The 12,407-nt window shown below is 39.1% G+C and overlaps 1 long non-coding RNA gene across 1 annotated transcript; it reads left to right on the top strand.

The window, feature by feature from the left end:
• The first annotated feature begins 3,260 nt into the window (after nt 1-3,260).
• On the top strand, nt 3,261-4,259 carry LOC113231794. The gene is made up of 2 exons (XR_003310577.1): nt 3,261-3,455; nt 3,960-4,259. It is a non-coding gene; the product is annotated as an uncharacterized LOC113231794 (long non-coding RNA).
• Nucleotides 4,260-12,407: the final 8,148 nt, after the last annotated feature.

The following is a 12,407-nucleotide window of genomic DNA, read 5'->3' as shown; positions in this document are numbered from 1 at the left end:
AAAGATGTTCTATTCCATTCTATTCTATTTTTAAGTTTCTGGCTTCTTTTGACGTATTCTTCTAATGTCTAGTCAATCAGGCAAGATACACTTTTTACTAAATTTCTTTAACTTCTTAAGACTGCTCTTTTAGTCTATTCCACAAGAATACAAAGGAATTCCTGCCTGCAGACTTGTTCCCTGAACGTTGTAACCTTTCAAGCCGAGATTGAATAGGTATTATTTAGGTGTGCAAGCTTTATATATATATGTATATATACACACTCCCGGACACATATTTCGAGCCACCTTGCATTTAGTATTAAATACCCTAAGCTTAAAAATATGTTTGATGGATCAAAAACTATTAATGCAATTTTGAAGCTGGTTTACTAAACGTCATTTCCGTATGTCCTTGCTGAAAATTTGATTTTGTGAAACAAAGGAAAAATGAGTTTAAGTGTCACAAGTCTTGAATACACCTTTGTCAAATGAAACTCTAGTAAAGAAATTTTAAAGAAAACAGTGGCTTATCGGAAAAAAATTGTCTATTCAGTAACTTGTATTACCTCCAAGAGCGTTGGCAACGGCCGCCATGCGATTTGGCATAGAATTAATTAACGTCAATATGAAGTGCTGTGGAATGTTCTTCCAATCTTCCTCAATGGCAACTTTCAACTCCGGTAAGGTTTGCGGGGCTGGGTAGTGAGCTCGAACACGCCTCTTTAGTTCATCCCATAAATGTTCTATTGGATTCATGTCCGGGCTTCGTGCTGGCCATTGCATGGTAGTAATACCGACGTCATGAAGGTATTCCGTGACGATTCTTGCAGTGTACGCTCTTGTGTTGTCATGCATGAGAATAAAATCTCGGCCTACAAATCAAGCATATGGCATTACATGAATTTCGAGGCACTGGCGAATGTATCTGTCGGCATTTAATGGTGGCAGCCGCGGCCCCGTCACAAGCTCTAGCGCAGTTTTGCTTTCGGTGGACATTCCTTCCCAGACTGTTCATGAACCCCCACCACGGCTCACTTTCTCTACAATGCAACACGGCACAAAACGCTCTCCTTGTCTTCGGTAGACCTTGTTCCTTCCATCATTACCATAGACCATAATCTTAGTTTCATCAGTGAAGAGTACCTGGCTTCACTGACGTGGAGTCCAATGCAAATGTTCTCGTGCAAATTGGAGTCGCGCTATTCGATGAGCTCGTGTCAATTTGGGCCCGTTCGCTGGCTTATGTGGAGTTAGACCACGTTCCTTAACTCTCCTTCTCACAGTTCTAGCGCTAACAGCCACTCCATGAAAGTCTCGAAGCTGTTCTTGGATCTGAACTGAAGTCAATTGACGATTTCGTGAGCTCGTCGTGAAGATAAATCGATCTTGCCTTTCCGTTGTCACTCGAAATCGTGGTCTTCCTTGACGGCGAACATAGCCGCCAGTCTCTAAGTACTGATGGTTATAACCTTTCAACAGCGGAACGACTGAAATGCAGTTGTGTACTTACATTACGCTGACTAAGTCCAGACTGCAAAAGTGCCACAGCTTGTGCGGCTACTTCAGACGCAGTGTTCATAATTCCTTCGAGAAATTTGGTTAAATTTAGAGAAAAAACAATTTAATACTCCTTTATTGTTAAATAAAACAATTAAATAAAAAAATATTGAAATTATTTAGTTTTGCCTTCCACCTTACGCTCCCTTATTTCTTTAAAAACAATGACGAATCACAACTTTTCTCCGTTTTTCAAATTCGTAAATTCAAATTTGGAACGACGCCACACCATAATAACGGGGGAACTTGCCAGCATTAAAACTGCATAAAAACTTTTTCTTTAATAAAACAATATTTTTATATTCTAGGTCTTTCAAAATAAAAATTCAAGGTGGCTCGAAAGTTGTGTCCGGGAGTGTGTTATATTGTTTCATGTAGGTGGAAATTCGTCAATGGCATTGGATTCTCATATTTAAGTATACAATAATTGTATTATTTGTCCGTGAATTTTCCTAAAATGAATAAATAAATAAGCTCCATCGTCACCCTCATCGTCATTTTCCATCAGGTGAGATTGAGTTCAAATGCGCACTTACATTTGTATAAAAAAAAATCCGGCTTCTGGAACAATACAAAACATCACTATATACCGACACCGTTATTATACGTTTATTATTTAAGTTAGTTAATACAAATAAAATGAGTTATTAATTTTAAGAGGTACAAGTTTTTTCTAATTATTAATACACAGTCCAACACAAAGACGAGACAGGACAGTTCTGTCAGATAGAAGAATTTTTTCTTTGTGTTCGATCTTTGTATTAATAATTGTAACTTAATGCTATTAATTTTTGTCCGTGGATATTTTCAAGATTTTGGGTACATAGGTACCTACCTACGTATCTACTACAAGTTATAAATATAAATGGGATAGAGTTCATGTGACGTCATGTAGCTCCTAAAGGCAAGCGAGCGTTTGCTGAAACATACATATATAAAGCAGAGTCTGACCCACTGGCCAATGAAAACTGACTTAGAACATTATATATATATTTTTCATACCAAGTGACAGGACGAACGAGTCATGCGCCTGATGGTAAGTGACGTGCCTGTCCATAACAGTTGCAGTGCCACTCTGAGCTTTAAACTACAATGATCTGAGAGGCACTGCCTTGCTTGTCACCCTGAAACATAAGTTGATGAGTGTCATGTGACTGTAATTTCACCAGTATCGTTACTCTTCAAAACCTAGACGCAATAATGCTTACATTACTGCTTAGGAGCAGAAATAGGTAATGTGGCAATACTTTCCTGGGCGAACTCTTTCACAAGGAGCAGTACTGCTACAAATATGAGTATTTATGTATATTATGGCAACAGTATATTGCAGTCAAAAGTTCTTTGACAATTCGTAATTATAACCTCTATGTTCAATTTTGCATTTATATTGGGAAGAATAATAAAAAACAATGTCAGGTGTTACCATGATTAACAAGTTTCATAAAGTTAAAATTGGTACCACTGAGACGCCATCGTTTCGGAGTCAAGTCGTCTAGCCATTTGGATACTACTACTACTAGCCTTTGACATGGTCTGACATGCAAGGCTTTTAAGTAAGCTTCCCTCTTATGGGCTTCCCACTGACCTTTGCAATTGGATCTCGGATTTCTTGAGTGCACGTTCGATTCGAGTGGTCTTAGAAGGCTACACTTCCGAACATATGGTGTAACGAAAAACGTTACATACCTCTTTTTTTACATAATCGGTTAACGAGTGCTAATGCGAACGCGTGGATTCTCCGCGGCTCGCATATAAAAGGAGTTGCGACGGCGCCCGCGCACACATTTCTCACGAGCCGGCATCGCCTACGCGCGCTCCTAATTACTTAATTTGCAAATATAAATCCGCATTTCGGCAACTACGACAATTGCTTTTGAAATTAACAATTTGTGAGTATAAGAAGTTCCCGTATTCGGGTGAGTATTCCAATACCACACCACTTATTTTCGTAATTCGCTATTTTTGTAAAATGGCGGTCGCGGAATGTGCATTCGTTAATTACGCGGTTCCTGTACATCATTAGGTCAAACAAATACGTTCCCTTACGGCTGGCAGCAACAATCCAGCAGCCAGTTATTTAATTTTGATGAATCCGCGTAATTAACGAAGGCACATGCGATGCCACGCGGTTTTACGTGACTTGACCTTTTAAACTTTCCTTTTAGTCAACGTGTCATTTCACAATTGTATTTATTTCGTTTTATTTAGCTTTGTTCTTGCTTGTGGGTGCCTTCTGCCTACCCACAAGTACTTAACCTTTGTTATTTTTCATTTTAAATTCCGTTGTGATTTTCTCCCGGCAGCAGGATTAATACGTAAGCCTTCCCTCATTGGGTAAAGCATTCCTTAAGCTGCCGGGACGGAATCGAAACGGGCGCGTGCACAGCAGCGCAGTATACCCGCACTGTAACATGTTACAGGAACTCCGTTAGGGTTTAAAACCCTCGGCCACTACGTGGCCAACACCATCTACAAGCGACGCGCGTCGTGCCTGGCAGCCGCAGTTCCGGGTTCACTTCCCGTCGGAGCCCTTCTTCAACACCTTCCGTCTCCGACACGACAAGGCGCCGGCTATCTACATTCCAGCCGGCCTTTACCCAGGGGAGTGCATAACCCCGGGAGTGCTAACGATCCGTACCTTTAGGCCGGAGCCCACGTATTCATAAATTTTTATGTACCCTGGGATTCATTTCTCTTTTTAATTAAATCAGTTAACCGCCCTACCTTCTTTTATTTTCACCCTTATTAGGGAAAGGTAGGGAACCCAGGTTACAATGGCGATAGATGTTCCTCAGGGTTCCGTACGTTCTGCAACTCTCTTTCTGCTGCATATCAATTATATGTTAATTCCAGGTACCTTTGCGTATGCTGATGACAGCTCAGTTGTAGACAGGTACTTGACCAATGCAAGGGTCAGTGGAGAAAAAATCGAGTCTTGTCGCGAGTCCATGGTTAGCCGTTTGGATTTGACACTCCAGGCAGTCTCCGATTGTCAAATTTAACGGTATCAAAACTCAGGCGTGTCTATTCTCCACAAAATGGAGTCCCTCCGAGCTGACTCCGACTTTTCGTGATAAATCCATACCCATAGCCGACTGCCTCCAGCTACTTGGAATGGACCTGTCGTCCAATTTGAACTTTGGCAGATACATTGAATCCATGGCTAAAAATGCAGCAAGGAAGCTTGGCATCCTTTTCAGGATGAGGCGTTACTTTACACCGGGACAGTTGCTTCAGCTGTACCAAGCACAAGTCCGGTCGTGTATGGAGTACTGCTGCCACCTTTGGAATGGCTCTGCTACATATCAACTGACCACTTTGGATTCAATTGACAATCGTGTCAAGAGGCTTATAGGTGACTCGGAATTAGTGGAGGCGAAGCTGCAAAGCCTTGAACACCGCTGTAAAGTTGCCTGCTTGACGGTATTTTACAGGATATATCACGGAGAGTGTGCGATGGAATTACACGATTTAATTCCGCCTTCCCCTTTCCATCACCGGTACTTGTAGGCTTGGGTTCCACCCCTACGTTGTGGATATTCCAAATTCGCACAAAGCGTTACGCTTCCACGTTTATATGGCGAACGGCTATGGCGTGGAATTCCCTGCCTGCAGACTTGTTCCCTCAATGTTATAACTTGGGCCTTTTCAAGGCGAGAGTGAATAGGCATTATTTAGGTGTGCATGCTCCATCGTCGACCTCATCGTCACTTTCCATCAGGTCAGATGGAGGTCAAATGTGCACTTATATTTTATATAAAAAAAATACTTGTGTAATTTTTTTATGTTTTATTCAAATTTCTATTAATGCTTGCCTTTATGAAGATGGAGTTGTTGAAGTCCGATTTTGGATAATACATAAAATTAAATAATCATAATGAGTTTTGTGTTTAATATAGATAAATAATAATAAAATAATTAATAAAAAAAATCGTGTAGTGTTTTAACTCTCTTCGTTTTATGAATGATGCTTAAATAAAAAAACGAAAATGCTCAACTACTGAAGCTTTGTTTTTCACGCTAACCTGAAGGACAAACATAAGCGTACAATGTATCGGTTTCATTATCGTAAAGCTCTACCTCTGCAGGATATAATTTTACACCCAATTTCTTTCTTGAATATTTATGCACTTCAATTAAATTTTAAATTTAAAAAAATTTATTACTTCAATTATTGTTAAAGTGAATCATGGAAAATGTTTACGTAGGTATCTCATAACATCATACATTCTGCCCGAGATATCACAACCAAGTGGGTTTTAGTGGGTAGAAATCCCACATAACCCGATTTCCCCCAGGATAACAGGTATCTTTCGAAGATTTCCCCTAAAAAAAGAAGATAAAGTCCTAAATCGTTATATTTGTCTAACCCATAAAAACACGAGACATAGTCGAATGATGCTTGTTGAACCTAGACAATCGTCGTACGAGGGTTCGGCTGACTGACGAACCGTGAAATCAGTGATCCTATTACGACTTTAGAACAACGTCGTCATTACTTGACAGTCATAAATTGTATATTTTTGGGTGTTGTTATGGCTAATATATCTATCGTTTGTTCTCACTAAGTAATAAAATAAATGTGTGCTCTCTGATATGGGGGAAACAAGATACTTAAAACATTATATCCTACCTTGGTATGGCATATAATAAAGTTACATGTGATGTAAACATACATCAGACGAACGATATATATGTACGATACTAACGTACTACATACGGCGTTCCATACACACTGATGTGCGGTGAAAACACAACACTTCAATATCATAGATTAATTAGTAACAGAGTGTTCTGACTACTTAATAACACAGTAGGAATAATATGAATAAAATAATTACTATGGTTCATCATCAACCCATTTATTAGTCCCAGTGGTGGGGACGGGTCTCCTCTCAGGCGAAAGATTAAACCAAAGTCCGCCACACTGGCTCAATGCGAGTTGGGGACTTCACATATTTTTCGAGGGTTGTGAACCTTCTTGGACGTGCAAGTTTCATCACGATGTTTTCCTTCACCGAAAAGCTCATGGTAAATTTCAAATTAAATTTCGAACGTAAGTTCCGAAAACTCAGAGGCCCGGATTCGATTCGAACCTAAGGCTTTTGCTTGAGAGGTGGTAGGTTACACCACTAGGTAACGACGGCTTCTTACTATGGTTACAATACATAAATTTAAAAAATATAGAAAAAGTCTAGGACTGCATGGTTTAAAGATCTAAAGATTTCCACAAGGAAAAGTACATAACATAACATCTCGACTGTATTTTTTTTCTTTTTCTTAATTTGTGTTTTTTTTTTAGTAATGTAATTATTATTAATAAGGAAGCGGAACGCCCCTGGATCAAAGCGAAATGAAATTCACGTTAATCCCCAAACTATGTATAAATATCATTGGTCACGTCTGTCCACCGTACTATGGTATTGATACTCTTTGACAAAATTCAACACTTAGGGTCGTATTCCAGAACTCTACTCAATACTGAAGTCAGGACTTGAGTATTGCAGTGAGCACTGAAAATTATATTTAAGTCCTTGCCATTAGGGTCGTATTTCCAGTGCTTGAAATTACACTCAAGTCTGCTCAAATCCTGACTTGAGCATTGAGTAGAGTTCTGGAATACGACCCTAAAACAAAACACTCACTATTGATAGTGTATTATTTGGAACATGTAGTTGTTATGAATGTATCTATGTATATACTGATATATAATGATAGTTTTTACTCGTGCTCCTCATCTCCAAGCCATTTTCTTAGTGCTGATGACAGTAATGATTCCATCGCTTTGACTCTGCATGATCAGTTATCTTCAGCCTTCTGCAATTTCCCCAAAAATTTCAATGTTGTTCATATCAATGCTCAAAGCGTCCCCTCTCACTATTCTGACCTCCTTGCTTCTTTCATAGATTCTCCTGTTGACGCTATTCTTATATCAGAAACTTTTCTAAAGCCTTCTCTTCCTTCTACTCATTTCAGTCTTCCTGGATTTAAGCTCGTTCGGAATGACCGGACGGGAAAAAGTGGTGGAGGGGTGGCAGTATATCTGCGAGCTGATATTCAACATGTTGTTGATGCTTCTCCTAACTTGTATTCTAACTCCGCGGAGCACCTATTTTTAAACATTTCCTTGCATCACAAGAAAGTGCTCCTTGCAGTTTTTTATAGCCCCTCCTACTACTTTCAGTCCCTTGAGTGTCTACTCTCCGACCTTTCTCCTTCCTTTGATCACACTATTTTAATGGGTGACTTTAACACGTGTTTACTAAAAAATGACACTCGTGCCCATAAATTACTTTCTCTAATTTCTTCTGTCAACTTGCATATTTTACCTTTGTCTGCTACTCATCATTTTCCCAACTGCACTCTTCTTGATCTTATGATAGTCTCGTCCCCTGAGCATTGTGCTTCCCATGGACAGTTCTCTTCTGTATTTTCTTATCATGACCTTGTCTTTCTCTCGTATAAAATTCGTTTCCCTAAGTGTAAGTCGAAATTTCGTATTCTCCGAAATTTCAAGGCCATTGATTTGGAGGCGCTCAAGAGTGAGGCGGGTAATATTGACTGGACTCCTGTGTTGGACTGCGTAGTTATTGATCAAAAGGTAGCTTTGCTCAATGAAATTATATTAAGGCTTTATGATCGTCATGCGCCTTTAAAACGGGTTAAAATCAGACATGCACCTGCCCCCTGGTTATCACAAGATATTAAGATCGCTATGGCTCTCAGAGATAAGGCGAAACGACGCTGGAAGAGGCTTCCTACAGACGACAACCTAGCTCGTTTTAAATACCTGCGTAATCGCTGTAGTCGCTTGTGTAGAGATGCTAAGAGACGGCACATTCACGATAACGTTGAGAAATGCGATTCCACTCAGATCTGGAAATTCCTAAAGTCCATTGGGATTGGTCGTTCCACTGCTTCTGGTGATTCGTTCCTTCCTGATCTTAACGCGCTTAATAGACATTTTTCCCTACCCCCTGTTACTTTAGATAAGCATCGTAAAAGCGCTACCCTTCGCATTTTGGCTGACTATACTTTACCGGCATGTACCTCTTTCTCCTTCCGGACTGTTGCCGAATGTGAGGTCAAAACCCATATTCTCTCTATTTCTTCTACTGCTGTTGGCAATGATGATCTCAGTTCCCGTATGATTAGCCTCATACTCCCTGAACTTGTCCCTATCCTCACTCATGTTTTTAACTTCTCTTTAGAAGCTAGTTCTTTCCCTTCTCATTGGAAACTCGCCCATGTTATACCTTTACCCAAAACGTCTAACCCTACTTGCCTTTCCGAATTTCGTCCCATCTCCATTATCCCATTTCTATCCAAAGTCCTCGAACACATTGTCAACAAGCAGTTAATGTTGTATCTTTCTTCTAATAAGTTGCTTTCCCCGTTTCAGTCAGGTTTTCGTTCTGGCCATAGCACTGTGACTGCACTGTTGAAGGTAACAGATGATATTCGCCTCGCAATGAATAATGGTCTTCTCACTTTGCTTATACTTCTGGACTTCAGCAGTGCTTTCAACTCTGTGGACTTTGACGTATTGCTTGCTTCCCTTCGCTCTTTTAATATTTCTCCTTCGGTTATAGCTTGGTTCGACTCCTACCTCAGAGGCCGCTCGCAGTGTATTCGCTCTGACGAGGCTTCCTCTGATTGGTGTGACTTAGTTGCTGGCGTTCCTCAGGGTGGTGTTCTTTCCCCTCTCCTTTTCTCTGTTTTCATCAATTCTGTCACTTTTGTGCTGTCTTCAAACTTTCATCTCTATGCTGACGATTTGCAGCTATACCGCAGTTTTAAAGCGTCTGATGTCGTTGCAGCCGTTGAAGCGGTTAATGCTGATTTACGATGCATCGCTCATTGGGCTGAGTGTTTTGGTTTGTTGGTGAATCCCAAAAAGTCACAGGCTATGATTGTGGGAAGTGGGTATATGCGTGGCATATTGCATCTAGATTCTGTCCCACCTATAGCGTATAATTCCACGCCTATTGCTTATGCTTCTACTGCAACTAATCTTGGCTTGCTTTTAGATTGTAATTTGGTTTGGACTCCACATATTAATGAAGTCAGTCGTAAAGTCCATTTCTCCTTGCACTCACTTAAGCGCCTCCAAAACGATTTACCTTTAAAAACCAAAATATGTTTAGTCCAAACACTTATTTTGCCCTTCTTAGACTATGCTGATTCCTGCTATTTGGATGCTACTGAAGAACTGCTAAATAAGCTTGAACAACTGCAAAACCAATGTATTAGGTTCATCTTTGGGCTTCGTAAATATGACCGAATTTCACACTTCCGCAGTCAGCTCAAATGGCTTCCCATCCGTCTCCGCAGGAATTTGCATATTGTCTCCATTCTTTACAATATTTTACATAACCCTGTGTCTCCCGGGTACCTGAAAGAGCGTTTCAGCTTCCTTACGTCCCAGGATAAACCCTGTCGCTCTCTTGTTAGGTCCCAGTTATCTTTTCCATGCTTCAATTCCGGTTTCTATTCTCACTCCTTCACTGTTCATGCGGTCAGACTTTGGAATGCACTTCCTATTACTGTTCACGAAAGTAAATCGTTAGCTATTTTTAAAGTGAGAGTTAAAGAGCATTATTTATCTACTATTCCATCCATATCTTAGGTATAATACTATTAGGATAAATTATAAAATATGTATTTATCTAAGTATTTATATAATTTAAAACAATTTAATAATTTTACATTATTTTGATTTTTTTTTTCTTGTTTTGTTGTGCACATATGCCCGTTCTTTTAGTTATAGTATCCTGTATTTAGGTCTGCAGGAAGAAATTTCTATTAGAAATAAGCAGAACCTTTTGTTTTTAATTTCGCTTGTATTCTTTGTGACTTTTTGTATTTTTCCTGTACAATAAACTATTAAATAAATAAATAAATAAATATATTGAAGTGGTCGCAACAGACAGACGAAGTGACCAAAATCGCAAATCATAAATCGCAAAGATCTGAGGGGCAGTGCCACTGCGCCCCTCACCCTGAGGCATAAGTTAATAAATCACCAGTACCCATAGCCTTCAAAACCGGAACGCAGTAATGCAAGCATTACTGCTTGGCGGCAGAAGTTGGTAAGTTGGCAGTACTTCCCTGATGTGCGGCCATGTGTGTGAGAATATTATAATGCATTACCCTCTCAATCATGGTTAAGGGATAAAAATTTGTATTCCATTTAGGATTTTTTTACGTAGGAAATGTAACTATTTTTTCGGATCTAAATAGCATGTAGTTGTTTTTCAAACAAACCAACGTTTTAGGCCCTTTACAGGTCCCATGGTCACGGTAGACTGTAGGTATATATTATACGCGATTTACATTCGAAAAACTAGTTTCATTTCTTACGTGTAACAATCGCGAAAACCTAAGAACTTGACTTCTTTACATATAAATCACAATACATTTGATCACCATACTAAAAATAATCTAGGATGATCCCTGTGACAGTTCTTAAAAATGTACACAATGTAACTTTGTAACGACGTGCATTAATTTACATATTTCATAAACTATTTTTATATAGCCTAGCCTCGCTTCTAAGTGAATAGCCTTTTTAACCGACTTCAAAAAAAGGAGGAGGTTCTCAACTCGACTGTATGTTTTTTTTTGTATGTATGTTACGCGATAACTCTCCGGTATTTGTTAACCGATTTTCATGATTCTTTTTTGTTGGAAAGAGGGTACCTCCATAGTGGTCCCATTAAATTTTGAAGAAAATCATCCACCTCTAAGAGTGGCTGCTCACGCATGAAGATTCATTTTTATAAATAGCGCCTAAATTTTATTACAAGCAGCAATTATTTTAATGGTTGATTTTGCTATTCTCCAATTCAAGGCGTTTGTCTCTCTCAATGTACTTTGAGCCGTGAGAACCGATTTTTATTATCTCCTGTGTCAAGTCCCGTATAGTGGCGAATTAGGGGATGAATCCGGGTTTGTGCACTTTCCGGTAATCGATTTCAATAAAACTTGGTAATTATATGTAATTCCACGTACCTACTTTTAAATAAAAATGTTGAGGTCGGTTTTTTTAGTACACTGTACTGAGATTATTTCAAATATTTGCATTACTTTCAAAAAACGAACACGGAAAGTTTGTCATTTATGGACTGTGCAACTTTTTTCCGGTCAAGGCATTGACTTACAATTATATGGACGTCGGGTCCGCGCTAAAAAGTGTCCGCACTTGTAAGGCGCTAAAATCGTATACAGAGCGCGACACTCCGCTTTAGTCTTCATTTGTTCTACGGACAGCGCGATACTGCGATGACATTACAATTTAAATTTGGAATAGGTTGACTTGGGACATTTTTTTCGTGGTTTTTGTATTAGACCCGTCGTCCATTTATTTGTAAGTCAATGGGTCAAGGCCTGCAAAGTAACTATGAAAATATATTACTGTCCACTTCTCTAAACTTTTAAAGCTATCTATTAATAATGAACTACGTAAACAGACAAAAGAAAATTCATACAGCCAACTGCCCAGTGCTCGTGATTGGGAGATTTAAAAATACCTATCTGTATTGTTTACTTTTAAAAAAGAAAAGGCAGCAAAATAAACTAAAGTACTTTGGTACTCTTATCTGCTTTTTCATCTCTTTTGTATTATAGTCGAAAAAATAGTTTTAGTGAGAAAAACGATAACGGAAATATAGTAATTGATTGTGCTCCGCCTAATTTAAAACAAGAGATAATAATAGCCATGGAAAACTTGTTGCTGGCTATGAGCAAAGTAGGATATGTGAAAACTTATGAGACTTTCATGCACTGGGGAACCACGTGAATCACATCATGGAAAGTTCAGCAGACTACTATAGACTACTAATATTTATTTTATTTGTTGAGCATTG

This window comes from Hyposmocoma kahamanoa, unplaced genomic scaffold (genome assembly GCF_003589595.1).
Source record: "Hyposmocoma kahamanoa isolate Upper Pololo Valley unplaced genomic scaffold, ASM358959v1 66, whole genome shotgun sequence".
NCBI lineage: Eukaryota > Metazoa > Arthropoda > Insecta > Lepidoptera > Cosmopterigidae > Hyposmocoma > Hyposmocoma kahamanoa.
This window is presented reverse-complemented; position numbering and strand designations above follow the sequence as displayed.